The sequence below is a fragment of the Meles meles genome, chromosome 4 (assembly GCF_922984935.1).
Source record: "Meles meles chromosome 4, mMelMel3.1 paternal haplotype, whole genome shotgun sequence".
Classification (NCBI taxonomy): Eukaryota; Metazoa; Chordata; class Mammalia; order Carnivora; family Mustelidae; genus Meles; species Meles meles.
The window spans coordinates 75,831,458-75,849,981 of record NC_060069.1 but is presented as its reverse complement, the minus strand read 5'-3'; positions in this window follow the sequence as shown (position 1 = coordinate 75,849,981).

The window sequence follows — 18,524 nt, the reverse complement described above, 5'->3', positions numbered from 1 at the left end:
TAGAGAGGGAAATACACTTACAAATGGAAATTTTTGAGATAAATATGTTTCTTTTACAGAACGATAAATTCTACTATGTTTCCAGAGTTACTCTTGCATTTGCTGTTTCTTAAAGTAATAAGCTCACAGTAATCTCTATGCCAAAAAGATATATTTTGGGGTGGTATATCCTGCTACTTTCCAGGTACTGTCTAGGTAAATTTTTACTTAATTACTCAAAGGGCTTTTTTCATCTGAAATCTTTTTTATTTTTACATCAGGGAAATTCTCTTCCAGGTCTAATTCTTCCCCTTTCCTCTTTTTTCTTTTTCCTCTGAAGTCCCTGTGACTTTTATTGTAGACTTCCCAGAAATAATTACATTAGTTAAAAAGTTCCAGCTTTTTGTTCTTTTGTATTATGCTTGAAGATTATTACTGTGTTGGCTTCTTCAGCTGATTTATCTTTAGCTTTGATTTTTCTACTATTTGGTCTATCTATTGATCTATTGACTTTGGAAAAAAGATATAATTTACAAAAATTCTCATTGCTTCTTTTTTATAGCAGTTTCTTCTCCTTTTTCTCCTTTGTCTCTTTTTGTCCTCCATCTATTCCTCCTTTAACTTCTTTGTAAGAATCCCTCATTTCTGAATATTTTCATTATACTTATTGATTATTTTTCTGAAATAATAAGTGTTTTCATACATTACTTTTTCTCTTCATGGGCTTGAGACCACCTATTGCTTTTTTTCAAATGTTAGTGATTCTTGGTTGTTTGTTTACACAGATGAGGATTTGGTTACTACTAATATCTGGTGCATATTTCTATAGCCCCAGTGAGAATTCTATTCTTCTGAGAGTGAACGAAGATTTAGATGAGTGTGAAGATTATGGAAATTATTGCAGTTGTAGGGGAGGAAAAAATTCATTTCGATCTTGTAAGTTTATGGCAGCATGAAAAACTTAAAATGACAAACACAGATTAACAAGAGAAAAACATATGGACTATTTAATGTGAATTTTACATGTCGTGGGAGCTTTCATAAGGGAATAAAAACCCAAGGAAATCATTAAATCTGCATGTGTTTATGCCAGGTTTGATGAAGAATGGATAGATATGGAAAAATACAATAAGATGAAGAGAATGAGGTAAGTGTAGTAGCCTAGGGGAAACTTAGCAGGACCTGTTTCTTTGGATGTTTCTTGGCATTCCTCCATCTTAGAAATAAAGGTGTTTTTTTCTCCAGGTATAGAGAGGGCTCCTCTCAGGTGAGGGTCTTTTGACCTGCTTCAATGGAGAGGATTAGGGGAAGGTCAGAGAGACATTCCTGTTTTTGTTGTTTTCTCAACCTCTTCCAGCTTAAAATATACAATATGCCAAGATGCCACACTTGGGGGATAATGTGTCCTGAACCCTATCACATCATAGTCAGTTTTTCCTTAGAGCAGAGGCTACAAACCAATCACTGTAGTAAAAACTGGGAAATTTTGTGTGAAATCATAGATTTCTATATTTTCTTTGAAAGTATGAAGGGCTAGCAAATCTGGACTTGTGTTGTCCCTCAGATATGACATGTGCTCTTGTTTGTCACAGTCTCCAACACTCTCTCATGTATTCTCTTTCTAAGCCACTAACTTTCTTGATTTAGAAGCAATTCTGTGTTCTTTTGGAAAGATCTCTTCTTTTGGAAGAGATTTTTTTTCCCCAGAGAAATTATAATAATAAAATACTAATAGATAATAATAATATCATTTGTCATTATATAAGGACTTACTATTTGAAAGACATGATGGAAATTCTCTACTATTCCAGTAATGTAATCAGCTTCCTAGCTGAATTCTTTTTTTTTTTTTTTAATATTTTATTTATTTATTTGACAGAGAGAGAGAAGTCACAAGTAGTCAGAGAGGCAGGCAGAGAGAGAGGGAGAAACAGGCTCCTCACTGAACCGAGAGCCCGATGCGGGGCTCGATCCCAGGACCCTGAGATCATGACCTGAGCCGAAGGCAGAGGCTTAAACCACTGAGCCACCCAGGCGCCCCCTTAGCTGAATTCTTAATTAGTATTATAATAATACTATTTTACAGTTGTGAACTAAGAAGCAAAAAGAGGGTGGAAAATCATTCAAGATAACAGTTGATGAGTAGGAGAGGCAGGATTTGAACCCAGGTCACTTGATCCCAGCACTTGAGTCTTTAACCATTGCACACAGCTGCTTTTCTATTCAAGATTATTGCTTCCTTTATGCTTTTATGTGTTTCCAATACAGCTTTCGGAAATTGCATGCTTTGTATCTGTAGAAGACATTTTTCCTAATTTTTCCAAGGTAAAGTTTGACTTTCTGGGGAAGGTTCCAATTAGGTGGATGGATTGAGCAGTTATATAAATTAATGTCTCCCTTTCTAATTAAAAAATACTCCTTGACGGTGGGCAGTTTGTCTTATGTATCCTTCATCCTTTAGTACTCAGCTCAGTGCCTGGCTGATAACACACATTCAACATGTGTCTAATTTGAAAGCAAATGCCTTAGTTTCTTTTATGTTTTTCAAAGACTATATGTAATGTTTTATATAATCTGTTTGTGTGATATACCATTAAGCAAATCTATTCAGATCATTTAAATCAAACCATGTTTTTTGAAATTGTTTTTACAACTTTTTCCCTTAGTGTATGCATTTTTAAATTTTTAATAATCTCATTTGGGGGCACTTGGGTGGCTCAGTTGGTTGGGTTACTGCCTTCAGCTAGGGTCATGATCCTGGAGTCCCAGGGTTGAGTCCTGCATCTGGCTCCCTGCTCGGCAGGGAGTCTGCTTCTCCCTCTGGTTCTCATGTTCTCTCTCTCATTCTCTGTCTCTATCTCAAATAAATAAATAAAATCTTTGAAAAAAAAAACCTCATTTAGGCTGTTTGTTCAGTTACATACTTATTTGAATATCCAAGCCTATATATTTCAGATATATCTCAAATATATACACTTCTTTCATTTAAGAAAAATGTATTTATCAGTTGCTATGCATAAAGCAATTATTATTATTGGCCCTGGCAACAGGAGGTTATAATGTAAAAATAGGAGAAAACCTTGATGAAGTTCTAGAACCTAGGTGAGGTTCAGTGGGTGAGGTCTGGAGCCAATGACCAAGAAAGAATTCTTGAGACATCTTTGATGCAAAATAGTGGTTTATTAAAGCATGGGGACAGGATCCGTGGGCAGGAAGAGCTGCTGTGTTGTGAGGGATGGCAGGTTATGTACCCTGTCGTTGGGGGAAGGTGAGGGAAAGGGAGGTTTCACGGAGTTTTCATATGCTAAAGAGGGCCTACGATCCCGGAGGTCTTCAGGCTTGATCAATGTGATCTTTTAGCAAGCCATTAACATCAAGATAGTTGGGAGATTCCTGTCTTGGAGGATTGTGATCTCTGCAAGTTAACTATTTGTTTCTTGTTTATGGCGTCAGGGGTGCCTGAGGAATGCTACACATACTATGGAGGGGAGCGGATGGAGGGGGGTGCAAGGTGCCAGCTTTTGCTTTGTCCTCAGCCAGCCTCCTGCTCCCTCATCAACCTCAATGCAAATAGTTATAAAGGATATTAAAATGTACAGAGAATAAATAATAGAGAATAAAGCTCTGAGTTTCTGGAGAGAGAGAGATAGTGAAAAAGCATTGAAAAATTAATATTTATTGGGTGAATCCTACAGGATAGAAAGAGCTTGAAAATGTGGTGATGCCAAGTTACTAATTTCCTATAAAGTAAAGCTATTTATATATTCATTGGTATGATCTATATCTGTCTATCTCTGTGTGATACCCAAATACCTACACAAATCATCATCATCTTCTAACTCCTTTTTTTTTTCTTAACATTGGTCCTGTGTTCAAGAAATTTCCTTTAGAAGTATAAAATGCTACAAGCATCTTTGAAAAGACAGCTCAGTGACTTCTCTCAGGTTTTAATTAACTTGGGACTGAAATATTTTTCTTCAGTTTAGTGCAGTTAATACCTCAGTATGTTTCCTAAATACTCAGGCTGTATGTGTATGTATATTTGAAACCTATTCCTTTCTCCTGTAGCAAAATAGTGATACTGTTTTATTAACTTGAGTCTAAAATTATTGCTTTCTTCACGCTGTTTAATCCAACTTTTCCTTGACATATTTTTCACCTTACTTCTAATACCAGATACATTATTTAGTGAAATGATTTTTATAAACAAGGGCTTTAAATCACTTCTGAAGTGTACAATTAGAGGCACTGTTAATATAATTAGGTTGAAGTCTTCCCTCTTAACATTGGTGAAGATGGTTTTCAAATATATTTATTCAAAAGAGGCATTCACCAGGACTGTAGTTCATCTCTCTTTTTATAGCAAGCCCTGTGGCTGCATCATCCCTGTGGTCCATTAATCTCTTACTGCATTACCCTGAAATTGTGTTGGATATAAGTAATCATAAACTGTCAGCTTTCAAAAGCTAACATTTGTTAGCTTCACAGTCATGAAAAAACTAGTGATAAGTGAGGATGTTAAAAAGTCAAATTAAATGTTAATTGATGCAAGGGCACAAAGCAGTAAGGCACTTAAGAGTTTGGATGTGGGCACTGCATTTTTCAGCCTTGACAAATTATCCTGAAGAGTTTCCATACATATTTGCCTTTATATTTTCCTCCATCAACATTTTCCCACATAAGCATGTCACAATTCAAATATAGTTAAAATGTCACTCTTGCCAAGTGTTTACATAGTTTCACATGAAGCCATAGGCAAGATTCTGATTCTATTGTGTCTATTTACAATGTTTTATTTTAAGCTGTGTGGTGATCTAAGAAAAGAATCAAAGAAGAGACTATCCTAGAAATTTGCATAAGGAGAAAAGAACATGCGCACTTTTGGGGAATTAAAGAGAAGATTCTTTCTTAATCATCTCATACATTTAAATTACCCAAATTTGCGTAAATGCTGAAGTGTGAATTGTTGCCTTAAAAAAAATTCCTTTTAGACCATTGCTAATTATTCTTGGCTAATGTGGTAAACTTAAATGCACAGCAATTATTTGATATTCCTCTGTTGCCTTCCTGAGAACACTGACACAAGGCATGGTTTGCTTAAATTCTGTGGTTGATAAACAAAACAGAAGCAGAATGAAATAGTATAACTAAAATAGTTTTGTTTTCTTGGCTCTTTGGTTGCTGGTAAACTACAAAAAAGGAAAAGCACTCTGGCTGACTTTAGAGGTATCGTACATCTAAAGAAATGGCTAATTACAGAAGTGTTTTTGCTAGATTTTCTTATTATTAGGACTAGTTCAGAGCCACTTCCTTGGTATAAATTTTGGCTTTTGGCTGGTACCTTTTAATGTGCTACTCTTTTTTTTTCTTTTTAACAAACTATCTACTTATGAGGAAATGGGAAATGGGTTAAAAATAAAAGATTCAGTCTTTTTGAACTACACATAAGTGACCAGGTTTCTTGATTTTTAATTTTTTTAGTATTAGATTTTGTATATGGAGTTTCCCATGGTCACAAACATAGATATTCCTCATGCACATTCGCTGTCAGGGCAGTGTGAACAGGGTATTATGACCTGAGACTGACACCCATTTACAGAACTTGTAAGAGTTAAGGATTTTTCTTAACTGCTTGGTGGATTTTGACAGTTGAGTACTGACCTGTCATTTGAAAGCCTTGTTTTCCTGGTAAGGTTTTCTTTCTTCTCTACTAGAAACATAATTGAATTCATGCTTTCTCTCAAAGTAGAAGAACTATAGTGAGGTAGACTCTTTGCTAGAAAGAACTTCGAGAGGCCTCAAGCTGCTAGAGAGAAGCAGTTTATGTTTGAATATAAGCATCAAGAACTTACATTGGATTCAGTGGATATTACTGAATGCCCACCATGTGGTTTACAGTGCAGACTATAAAAAGAAATGTAAAATGCAATTCTTGCCCTATAGGCTCAACCAGTTCACTTAAAAAGGAATGGCAAGTAAAGAAGACAGTAGAGTGCCACTCTGTTTAGTTGTTCACAGCACCCTGTATAAGGGGTGTGGCTGAGCCAGTGTAGGGAGGAAATCCCTGCTTTTGTTATGCTTCCTGAACCAGGTGCCTTTGAATCTGAAAGTATACCAAAGGTCTGTTAACTAATCTATTAATCAGAATGGTGCTAGTCATTGTAACAAACATTTTCCAAATTTTCAGTGGCTCAACAGAACGTTTATTTCTAGTTGACAAACCTACCCACAATTTATAATTCCGGTCAGCAGGTGGTTTTCCTTCAGGTCATGTTTCTGGGACTAAAGCTCCTTGCATTTTGTGATTCTGCCATTGTCACGAAATGATTTCCAACATCACTGTGGTTGTCTACCTCAGTCCACACAGGGGAAGAGAACGTGGACGGTCACATGTAGGAAGGTGTAAAAGTGCAGGGACACCCATTTCTGCCTACACTCTGTTGGCTAGTACTTGGTGCAATGCCATACCTAACCTCAGGTGAGGGTAGGAAATGTGGTCTGGCTGTGAGCTTGGGAAGAAGAGGGAGAGGTCTGATGAGCAGCTGGCCAGTCTCTGCCATGCTGCTCTTCTGGTCATACATATATTATCTGTGCCTGCATCGATATCTACACATGTATCTGTATATATCTATATCCATTGATAGCTGTTTCATAATCTTATCTTTTAGGAACAACTATGGCCCAGAGCAAGAAGCTAAGTTAATTTTGCTTTGGTCTTGATATTATTAAACACAAGTTCAGGAAACTGTGCTCCTATGCCTCCCAGTGGAGTCAACCTAAGGTAATATGTAGCTCCAAGTCAGATCCATTGTTGCACAGCATCCTCCTTTTCAGTTCTGAATGTCAGTCCATGTTTTCTGGTGGTCGATGAATTAAAAAGAAAAACTAGGACAAACTACTTACTCTCCCCATGTTATACCCATGGTTTCATACATGCCTCACATAAAATGGTAAAACAAAGACAAAATAACATGCTAAAAACTCCCATTACCAAAACAGAATATTGAGAAAGACACAGTTGTCTCAGTTTTATAACATTAACAAATTCTAATGGCAGACCTAGAGAAGACCCTCTCTCTGGCCCGTGAAGGAAGTTTATTTATTAGATTTTGATTCTGCTTTCTGGAGGAGCTCTCTAGTCTAACATTTTCTATAGCTCTTAGTTCTATCTGATGAAAGATTCTTTCTTGTCCATTATTCTCCATAGGCACAACAGAAGTAGGAACTGGGGAGTATGCCCTCCCTGGGAGGTGCAACTTTCACAATTACTATGTGCTGTTACAATTTTACTATGCCCAAAGGGTGCCTTAAGGCTTGAAGAAAGCAAAGGATTTTTTAAACCCCAGTCTGGTGTTTCATTGGCAATATATTTGTCTTAGAGACATACAAGGTTTCTGATCTGTTTTTAGTTGGTTCTAATGTTGGGAACCATCCCCAGAATTCTTACATAGTTTTCTGGTTTGGTTTCTTTTACTCCTTTGTTCTTCTTGAAAATGGAAATCAACATCATTTCTTGTACCTGTAGTATACAGTACTGAGACTAAGCTTACTGTCTTGTTGCTATGTTAAACAATATTGAGACCAAGCAAAACATAATTTAGCTGCTTGCTCCAGGACATTCTTGCTCATGAAAGATAATATTATGAAACAACTAACATAGCCACATTTCATGGCTTTCTCATCAATGCCTTTACCGTGCTGTGTCCAGCAATTTAAAGCTTTGAAAATCTCAAAATGCATTTTATTTAGCAAACACCTAGAATAAAATTTAAATATGTCTTGATCATTGTTTGTTTCTTCTCAGGATTGATTGGAGTTTTTCTAGCCAGAGAGCTAAGTCATGATGGTAGTAAAACAACTGCTTGATTTTTGTTTGCTCTCTCTCCAGTGATAAAGCATCCGTTTTGCTGGAGCTCTCATTTGAGAGATTTTCAAGGACTTGTTACTTTTTGAGACGTGTTACTTATTGAGACTTCATAGTCTCTAAAAGTCTCAGTCTTTGAAAAGGAGAAAAGCACAAATGGAATTTTAAGATGAAAAATTTTAAAGATCTGAGTCCTTTGAACTTCTGTGGTTTAAAGCATTCCCATTGACCTTAATGATAATGAGCTTGACTCTTTTTCACATTCATTGTCTTTTTTTGTAATGGGTTAGAAACAGGGTGATTCATGAATTTAGGAACATTACTTTTAATCCTAGACTCTGTCCTATCGGAAGCAGACATGACCAAAAACTGCACGGGATTTATGTAGCACATTCAGTCTTATCATCACCAGATATAGGCAGCCTTTCTTTAATATCTTTTTAACCACCTTTGCATAACTTAAAATGTGGAGATTTGCTTTTCTGGAAGATATATCAAAGATGGACAACACTTGAATTCATATGGAATAGACATTAGTAGCCATTGTTAAGGATTAGTGCCATATTAAAACTTTGAGGGTTGATCCTTGGTGCATATCTACCCATTTAAGAGATATAAACCATCTGCAGCTCATTGGAAGACTCCTGGACAAAAGCCTTAGGATGATTATTTTTAGGTATCCTCCAAAAGCAAATAATCTGAGAAAAGACAGAGTCTAGATATTTAGACCAGGTTGACAACTGCATGAAGTAGACAGCCTCTGTACAACCCACAGACCAAGGGCCAACTTATTAGAGCCACAGATTATCATGATTTAGTCGGCATGCACTTGTTCTTGATTTTTTCCACCTCTTTTATATATTCTATGCTACTCTAACTTTCTGGATTTACTATCAAACACTTATTATCCTTTAACTACGATATCCACAAAGTTCCTACCATTGATACTGCTCTTTGCATAACTAGTAACTCCTTTGTATATGTTCAGGGCCTTGATATACTTTTTGTGTGATTTTGATTTATATTTTAGCTAACCCAATCAAATTAGTACCAGTTTCTTCTGATGAATTAACCAGTATCTTGGTTGGACTCAACTACTAAGCTACTTCTTATTCTAAGAATAATTATAATCCAAAAGGCCAGACAGCCGAAAGTCCAAAGTTTTAACATATCATATCGCTACTCCTACTGGAGGTTTCTGTCTTTGTTAAAGCAGCATCTAGGAATTTTTCACAGTAGTTGGCTTTTGTAATAGAATTTTCACAAAAATAGAGCCTAGATATGACTAGGAAAATACAGCCTACAAGTGAAAGCTACCTGCTGTGGACTAAATTGCATCTACCTGAAATTCATATGGAGAAGCCTTAATCTCTAGAGTGATGGTATTTGGAGATAGGGGTCTTTGGGAAGTAATTAGGATTGGGTAAAGTCATGACCTTTGCAATAAGATCAGCATCATGATAAGAAGAGACACAGAGAGTTTTGTTCTTTTGTCTTTCTGTCTCTGTTTCTGCCATGTGAGGACATAAAAAGAATGCAGCCATCTGCAAACCAGGATGAGAATTCTCCAGAATTCAACTCAGCATGCTGGCATGCTGATCTCAGACTTCTAGCCTCCAGAGCTGTGAGCAAATTCTGTTGTTCAGGCTACCCAGTCTATGGTATTTTGTTATGGCAGCCCATGCTAAGTCACCACCTAATTTTTAACAGAGCTGTAAGAAGGCTTACTTCTTAAACTTAATCTTATGCTGTTTTACTATTCCCCTTACCAATGATCTACCTAATTTAAGTCTCACCATCTGACTCTAATCCACACTTACTGAGTGGCACTAAACATTTACAAAATAATTAGATAGCCCCCAAAGGTATTTTTGGCTCAGAATACCCTCAAAACGAGAAATACTGGGTGACTGACTCCCAACAAATGGTATTGGTCTTGTTCATGAAAAGTTTATCCATTGGCTACTACCTGCAACACTGGGTAAAGGTGTTATTAACTCAGTAACTGATGCCTACATTAGGATAGTGTCTGATATCACACAGAATTCATTTTGATACATCATTTTTTCTGCCTCAAAAAAAAAAAAAAAACCAAATGAAAGAAAAAAAACAAAGAAATCTTTAGGTAAGTTAGTTCAAAAAGAAGAAAAACTTGGTCCTTAATCAAGGCTCCAAAACTTAGGTATTAAGAGGGATTTGGAGCTTCTTTCTTCTGTTCTTGAGCCTTCTCTTGCTTGCTTTATAATGTGTCTGTAAGGTGGAGGTCTGTCCAAAATGTGATAGTTCACATATTGACAAGAGAGTATGACAATGCTTTTAAGGTTGTAGATTTGCTTGCCTAAGAAGTTCATGGGACTAGATTGGTGGTGATTCAAAATGGAGTAGCCCTAGATGTTATTCTATTCTCTTTAACCCTACAGAGTTTTCTAGAATCCTGATTGTTTCTAAAACATCTGACAAATAATTAAGTGTGTACTATAGGCTCTTCACATTGGGAATTGGATCTATTTTCTTGCTTTAATTTAGGCACTCTTTACTTTTGGCTAGGAAGTAGATTATAAACTCTGATTATAATCCTTTTCTTAGTATTTGTCTGTGTCACAGTCCTCAAGTGTGTTATCTTCAGAGTCCTAATGATGTTATATAACTACTTCTCTGTTAAATGATTCAGTAGATTATCATCTAACAAGGAATCTTAATACATAGCTGTGGCTCATTAAATAGCAATGCACATTTGGATTGATCATGACCCCACATGATAAATGATCTGTAAGGACCTATTTTATATTTTTATATTTTAGCCAGAGGCTTTCATTAAAGTTAAACAAAAACCTTGTTTATTCTTAAACTGTACCTGCTCCCCTTCCTCCCAGGGGATTTACTTGGAGACAAGTCCCAGAAACCAGCTTCAGGTAACAAAGCCCAGATACAAGGGTGGGTCAGGCTAGGTGGAGACATCCGATCAGTGGGGGTTGCATACTGTCTCCCTAGGTACCAAGGAGTAGGGCCCCCACCCTTTGGGAACCCTTTTTGGTGCCAATCCTAATCAAGGTGTAATAGGCTGGTTCAAATGTCTACTAGGGTAAATTGTAATTCAACTGGTCACCTAGCATCACTGTGGAGTTTCCTGTGTGTGTTACAATCTCATTGGTCACCTGTGCATGGCCAGGCCCAACTGCATGGCCTTTGCCCTTAAAAGCTAGACTGTGAAACAGAGAAGGGGTGCCCTCTCTTGTAAGAGGTACATCCCCGAAAGTTTGGTTAGATTCTTGATGCTTTGTGCGAAATAAAGCTTTGCTTGACCCATTATTGGGGCATAACAGATCAATCCTCTAGAATAGGTTAGAGAAAGACCAAAAGTGGGAATTGGTAACTGAAACCAATGTAATTTCTTGATAATTGAAACCACCATAATTTCTTGTCTCTATGTTAAACAATACTTACACCATACTTTCCTCTCCCTGTGAATATAGTTTCTTTTCTCTGAATTAACCAATGATGAAAATAAGCATATATCCCTGTTCTTATTTAAATAGTACTGAGACCAAGCACAGGTAGTTACTTTCCCCAGAAAATACCTTTTTCTGGAATATTAAACTATAAAGCAACAAACATACTCATTAAGAACAACAGCTTTCTTATCAAGGCTGCTTTAAGGCCATTGCCCCACTCTGTACACAAACCCAAAGCTAGTATGTCATAATCTGGTCATTCTAAACCCATTCTAAACCTTACAACATCCACTTTAAAGTCACTCAACCCAGGCCCTAAAAATTTTCTATTTCCTAATTTCCAGAATTTATAATTTGAGGTACTACCAAGACTTTGTCAAGAAGATATTATTCTTTATTGTAGTAGGTTAAATAAGCCTCTCTTTGCTTGATCAATATGTTTTCCTGGTAGTGTTTGAGAGAGGACTTCCATACCTATATTTCTCAATTTAATTGGAGACTATAGGGCATCTAAAGTAAAAAAGTCTTTCATGGAAGGACATGTTCTCAATCTGATTTGCTCAAGGCTATGACACTACTTAATTGAACAATCATAGTGAGCTTTTGTCTTTCAAAATCATTTTCAGTCATTTTTTCTTACATTGAGGTCTAAAAGCAGTTAATTTTCCAATCCTTCAAGGCCTCACATTTCTGGATTATCTATTCCTCCTTATTTTTCCTTCAAGCAATTTAATTCTTAGTGTAACTCTTCAATTTTATATCTTATGTCTTAGTCTCTTTGGGATGCTATAACAAAACATAGATTAAGTGGATTAAACAGTAGATATTTATTTCTCCTAGTTCTGGAGACTAGAAAAGTAAAGATCAGGGTACCAGCCTGGTGAAGTTTGGTGGGAGTTTTTTCCTGTCTTGCAGATGGCCACCTTCTTGCTGTGTCCTCACATGGGAGAGAAACAGAGCTCTTTTCACTTCTTCTTACAAGGACACCAATCCCATCATGAGGCTTTCCCCATCATGACCTCATCTAGTCTTAATCACCTGCCAAAGGCCTACCTCCTACTACCAGCACATTGGGGGTTAGAGCTTCGACATATGAATTTGGACAGGGGACACAAACATGCAGACCATAGCACCTTGCAAAAAAAAAAAAAAAAAAAAAAAAAAGCAGAAAGGGAATGTAATACATCCTCTAAACTTTTTGCAACCATTTCTTTAGGGATACAGCCTCAATAGGGATATTATTTGTATTCTCTAGATTCTCTCAGGTGACCATACCATGAACCATTTTGCCCTTGTGTAATATAGGTCTCTATCTTTTCAGCCTCCAATACCAATTCCTTTGCTATTGATTGCCTGGCTGCTAATGCCACATCAGATTCCAATTTCTGTATTCATTTGGGGATTGCCAACAGCTGACCTGAGAATTACAACATGCCAGTGGATTAACACAACATAAATTTATAATACACTCATGTAATAGTCCAAAGCAGGCATTCCAGTTGGGAATACCTTTTCTTTCTTTTTTAATTTTTAAGTTTTTTTTTTTTTTTAATTTTATTTATTTATTTTACAGAGAGAGAGAGAGAGTATAAGCAGGGGGAGCAGCAGGGAGAGAAAGAAGCAGGCTCCCACTGCACAGAAAGCCTGACCTGGGGCTTGATCTCAGAACCCTGGGATCATGACCTGTTCCAAAGGCAGATACTTAACTGACTGAGCCACCCAGGCACCCCAGGAGTACCCTTTTCTACAATGTGAGTCCATATTGTGTTTCCATTATCTTTAATTTTTGTCTTTCGAGATTGATATGATTGTCTAACCCAAGTTGGGGGATGTAGAAAGAGAACATAAAGAATTGTATTGTGAGGTTTTTTTATGGGTTAGGTCAAAATGGTACACCTCACTTCCATTCAGATTTGATTGGCTACAACTCAATCTTATGGCCAAATCTGACTGCAGGGAAGGTTGGAAAATGTGATAGAGCTGTAAGCCTAAGGAAACAAAGAAACAAGTGTGATGAACAGCTGGCCAGTCTCTGCCACACTTGTGTCTTTTTAAGCACACAGATTGACACATAGGTAGGTAGAAGCCCTGAGACCGTATCAGGCAGTTGGCCATAGCGCCAGAAATAGAGATGAAGAGCTCAGCCTGTGATGTGACTGGGGAAATGCTTGGCAAGAGACACCAATTATGATATGGATAGGAAAGACATCAAATAGGACTTGATGAGAATAAAATACAGAATTGATATACAGAAATTGTGGATGAATGTATTCCTGTTGGAGGAAATATCAAATGTAAACATGTAGGGGCAAGAGACATGTTTGAAGGGCAGTAAAAAGATTGGCTTGCCTATAACAGATTTTTCTTAGAGATCAAGAAAAAAAATTCTTTTAAAGATTTTACTTATTTATTTGTCAGAGAGAGAGAGAAAGAGCACAAGCAGAGGGAGTAGCAGAGGGAGAGATGGAAGCAGACTCCCTGCTGAGCAGGGAGCCCCATGCAGGACTCCATGCCCAGGACCCTGAGATCATGACCTGAGCTGAAGGCAGAGGCTTAACTGCTTGAGCCACCCAGGTGCCCCAAAATCGAGAAAAATTAATGATGACTAAGGATGTTGGAATAGAGGAGAAGTCTTTTAATGCTGCTCACACTACAGAGTTGTACTCTAGAGCCATTTAAGTAGTATTGACCATCTAGAGTAATTTCTTATTGATGATTTTATTCTCCTTATGTTTGTGGTATGTATTTCAGCATTTAATGTTTTCATTTAGGTAGAAGAAAACCTGTGTGAAGAAGAGATACACAGAATCTGGAAAGAGGATAGATTGGGAATGACCTATTATGCATTCATTATGTTCCTCCAATGTCAGCAGGAGTTTTCTGGGTCGCTGATAGTTGTGAGCATAATGGCTGGAAGATTGAAACCTAATTACTAAGACTAGCATCACAGAGGCTCTGCTAAGTTGGAACATAATATCTTTGTCTGAGGTGATTAAACAGTACAGATAGGTCATGTAAAAATGCGCAGGTAAAACTCTAATTTTCTCTGTTCAATCAATGTAATTCTAGTAGATAATGTGCCTGATTTTTAAAAAATAAGACATTGATAATAAAATCTTTCAAAGGATACAGTCTATTTAAAATGAGAGTCAATTCATAATGTCCTAGTGTTCACATGTGGCTTCATCATAATTAAAAAAGTTAATTTTATATTTTTGTATCCCAGTAACTTGAAATGTATTTCAAAGGAGCAGTCAGTTGTTTAGGGAGGGTGAGGAAGACAGAAATAACAGGATTCAATCCTGCATTAGTCTAGTGATTATTTTTTCCTATTTAGGGTGACCTAGAATGTTCTTTGATAGGAAAAGTAATCATTACTACTCGATTTAACCTTTTCTAGAATTGTTGACAGTGAACTCCAATGTGAAATAATCTATTTGTATCATTATAGAACTTTAATAGTGGTGTTGTCATTTTTGATTGCTCAAAGATGCTTTTCAATAATTGTAGGTCTGTGTGTGAATTATCTATTCCATATTACAGAAAATCTTCACTCACCATTCACCATATATTAGCTAAGTGGTATGTGAAGAGAAGTACCTTATGCCCTTGAAAAGAACATCTGATTCTTTCTCTTTTTTTGTTAATGCTACTATGAATAAGTAGTATAACCATATAATTTATCAACTTCATTGGGACACTTTGGAAAGTGAAAGTGGTACTACTGATAGTTCTCTGAAATGGTAGCTATTAACTAGGACATATGGTACCTACTGATAAATCTACATGGATAACTGAAATTGGTGAGGAAGTTGAAAAATCAGGCCCTTCATTCAAGTTAGCATTTATCAAACACTTCTATGTAATGGAGACTCTACTGGGCACTGTATATGTATTATCTCATCTAATTCATGCTTCAATTGTTATTATTACAGCCATATTCTAAATAAGGAAAATGTAGTTTATAGAGGCTAAATAACTTCTCCAAGATTCCAAATCTGGTACATAGCAAAGACTGATTTAAAATTTTATGTATTTATATAAATTATGGAAAACAATAATAAGGCAACTTGACAGTTAAGATATAAATGAACCACAATTCTATTATCTCTAATATCACTATTTGTAAAATTTTATTTGTGGTGCATTTTATTTTAAAGATTTTATTTTTTTATTTGACAACTAGAGATCACAAGTAGGCAGAGAGGCAGGCAGAGAGAGAGGGGGGAAGCAGGCTACCTGCTGAGCAGAGAGCCCCATGTGAGGCTCTATCCCAGAACCCTGGGATCATGACCTGAGCCGAAGGCAGAGGCTTTAACCCACTGAGCCACCCAGGCGCCCCAATTTTATTTTTTTTTAAGATTTCATTCATTTATTAAACAGACAGAGAGATAGAGGATGAGGAAGGGGAGGAGCAAGGGAGCCTAATGGGACTTGATCCCAGGACTCTGCGATCATGACCCTAGCCAAAGACAGACACTTAACTGACTATGCCCCCCAGGTGCCCTATTTATGCCCTATTTTAATGAGTGCTATTTTCCCTCAAAGAAATTAAGAAAATGTTACCAGAGTAATAACACATAGGATTAAATAAACTTAAACAGTACTGAGAAACGTAAATGAACACCAAAAGGAACTATCCCTACTCACCATTCTTACCTTAAGCTTTACATTCTGGAAATAATAATTTTTAGTTTATACTTCTTCTAAAGGTTATCTTAAAAGCTTTAACATGCTGGGGTGCCTAGGTGGCAGAGTTGGTTAAGCATCCAACTCTTGGTTTCAGCTCAGGTTGTGATCTCAGGGTTGTGAGATGGAGCCCCAAGTTCGTCTCCCAGCATTTGGCTCCCAGTGTGGGGCTCCCTGCTCAGTGCGGATTCTGCTTAAGATTCTCTCTCCCTTCTTCTCCTGCCATTCTCTCTCTCCCAAATAAATAAATAAATCTTTTAAAAAAAATAATGTGTTCATTTGCCATTTTGTGATTTAATAAACTTTACACAGTATCTTATCAATCCCTGCTATGAAAGGTAAGGTATTAGTTTCTTATTTTGATTTTTCTCTCATTTTATAAGAACAATATCATTTATTAGTTTATTCTAATGACTACTTGTATAACTTTTTATAATAAGTATATATTTTCTGAGTGTAAGAATGAAATATGATCATTAGAAAATTGCAAAAAAACAGTAGAGGTAAATGGAAGGAAATGGACACATTGAGGGCTATATTGCATGTAATCATTTACTAATGCATTAACATACAAATAATCAAATTAAAAACCCTGTATTAGTTTAAAACACCTATATGGTTATTTTTACATAATTAGGGCTACAAGTATCCTAGGTTGGGTTCCCCAGAAAACAGACTCTGAGATTGGGATTTGTGCGCTGGAAATTAACTGGACACAGTATGTAGGAGCAAGGAAAGAAAGGCGAGGCAGTGGGAGAAATTGAACTGTTCTGTGGATACCACAAAACCTTAACCAGTTCAGTGGAGAGCTCTGGAGCCTCCTGTTATCACATGCTGAAATAAGGCAGCTAGGACTTTGTACTCCAGTAACCACTGGATACTAGACTAGCCTCTCTTAGTAAGGAATATGACCTTGTAAAGGAATACCCTCCCCCACCCACCCTGCATTGCTGCTATTCTCACCAATTCTAACACCAAACATATGGATTTTTCCCATACCAAGCAATTTTAAAATTCTCAGTGGGTGTCTGGTTGGGTATCCTCCAATTTAACTTATGTTTACATTAACCCTCTAGAGTTAGTGCAGACCCCCAGTTAAGGGCTCAGTCCTACAAGACTGCCCCCCACTTTAGGTGCCAAATGTGAGTCTGAGTCTCTTCTTTTGATAGACCAGCCACATTTTTCTCATGACCAGATTCTTTTGTTGAATAATTTATTAGAATGGCTCACAGAACTTAGGCAAGTATTTTGTTTACTGTTACCCATAAAAGATGCTATTCAAGAGAAGCCAAGTGGACACGATGCATAGAGCAAAGCATGGGAAAGGGTCATAGACCTTCCATGCCTTCTCAGGGTATTAGTTCTATCAGTACCTCTATATGTTCACCAACCTGGAAGTTCTTCAAACCCCTTTAGTTAGGATTTTTTTATGGAGGTTCCATTATGAAGGCAGGATTGATTAAATAATTGGCTACTGGTGATTGAAATCAGTCTCTAGATCCTCTTCACTCCCTAGAGGATGGGCAGTGGGATTTGCTCACATAAATAAAGAAGTAAACCAAGTCAAGCTCAAAGTTGTGAAAAAGATGAGTTTGTAGTAGAATAGCAGAGGAATTGTAGTTTGAGACTTGTAAACTGTAGCAAGTTATGGGCAAATCCCATTGTAGGTTTGGGGTAGCAAGGAATGCAAAGAGGGGAGTGTTCACTTAGAGTCTGTTAAAAGTAAATAAACAGACCAGCTTTCTCTAAGCAGGCAAAACCAGCCCAGTCATACAAACAAAGCTGCATTCAGCTTTTTTTGTGAGACCAGGCCAACCTGGATCATTGCTTGTTCAAGCCTTTGGAAATCATAAGTAAATCTTCCCAAGGTTGATACGAACCAATTCCTGACCAACTCCTTATATTTTAAGAAAATCCCAATATTTTCAGTTTTCTATGAATCAGTCATTTAGGAAATCAGTTTCAGTTCTTAAGTTTTGTTTTCTTGAGGGTGCATGCATGAGATTTTACATTTTATATCTTCTGATTCCATTTTAGATCAAAATTCTTTTATAGGCTTACAGTTTCAAGCTTCCAGTCATGGCTTGATGCTTCTAGTGACCAGCCTCTGTCCTAAATCTATCCAGGACTGCCCCTTTCTCCCCTCCCCACTGAGAGCCAACCCATTAAAACAAAAGACAGTCTTATCATCAGAAAATGTCAAGGGATTTAGGAGCTCTGTGTCAGGAATAGGGTTCTTTGCTCTTACTCCAGACAGTAAGTGTCAACACGAGTTAAATTGGAGGCTACACAATTGGTATTCAGGGTGGGCATGGCAAGTAAGACTTACATATCATCTAAACACCAGGAGACATGGATCTTTTGTAAGATATCTCCCATCTATTTCTTTGGTCTCAGAATCAATTTTGTGTCCTTGTTGGAAAAGGCTCCTTTATTTATGTGAGAACAAAATGACAGTGCTAATTCCAAAGTTCTCAGTATGTATTTGTGTGAGTGTGAGTGTATGTATGTGTGTGGCAAACAAGTGAAGATGCCCAGTG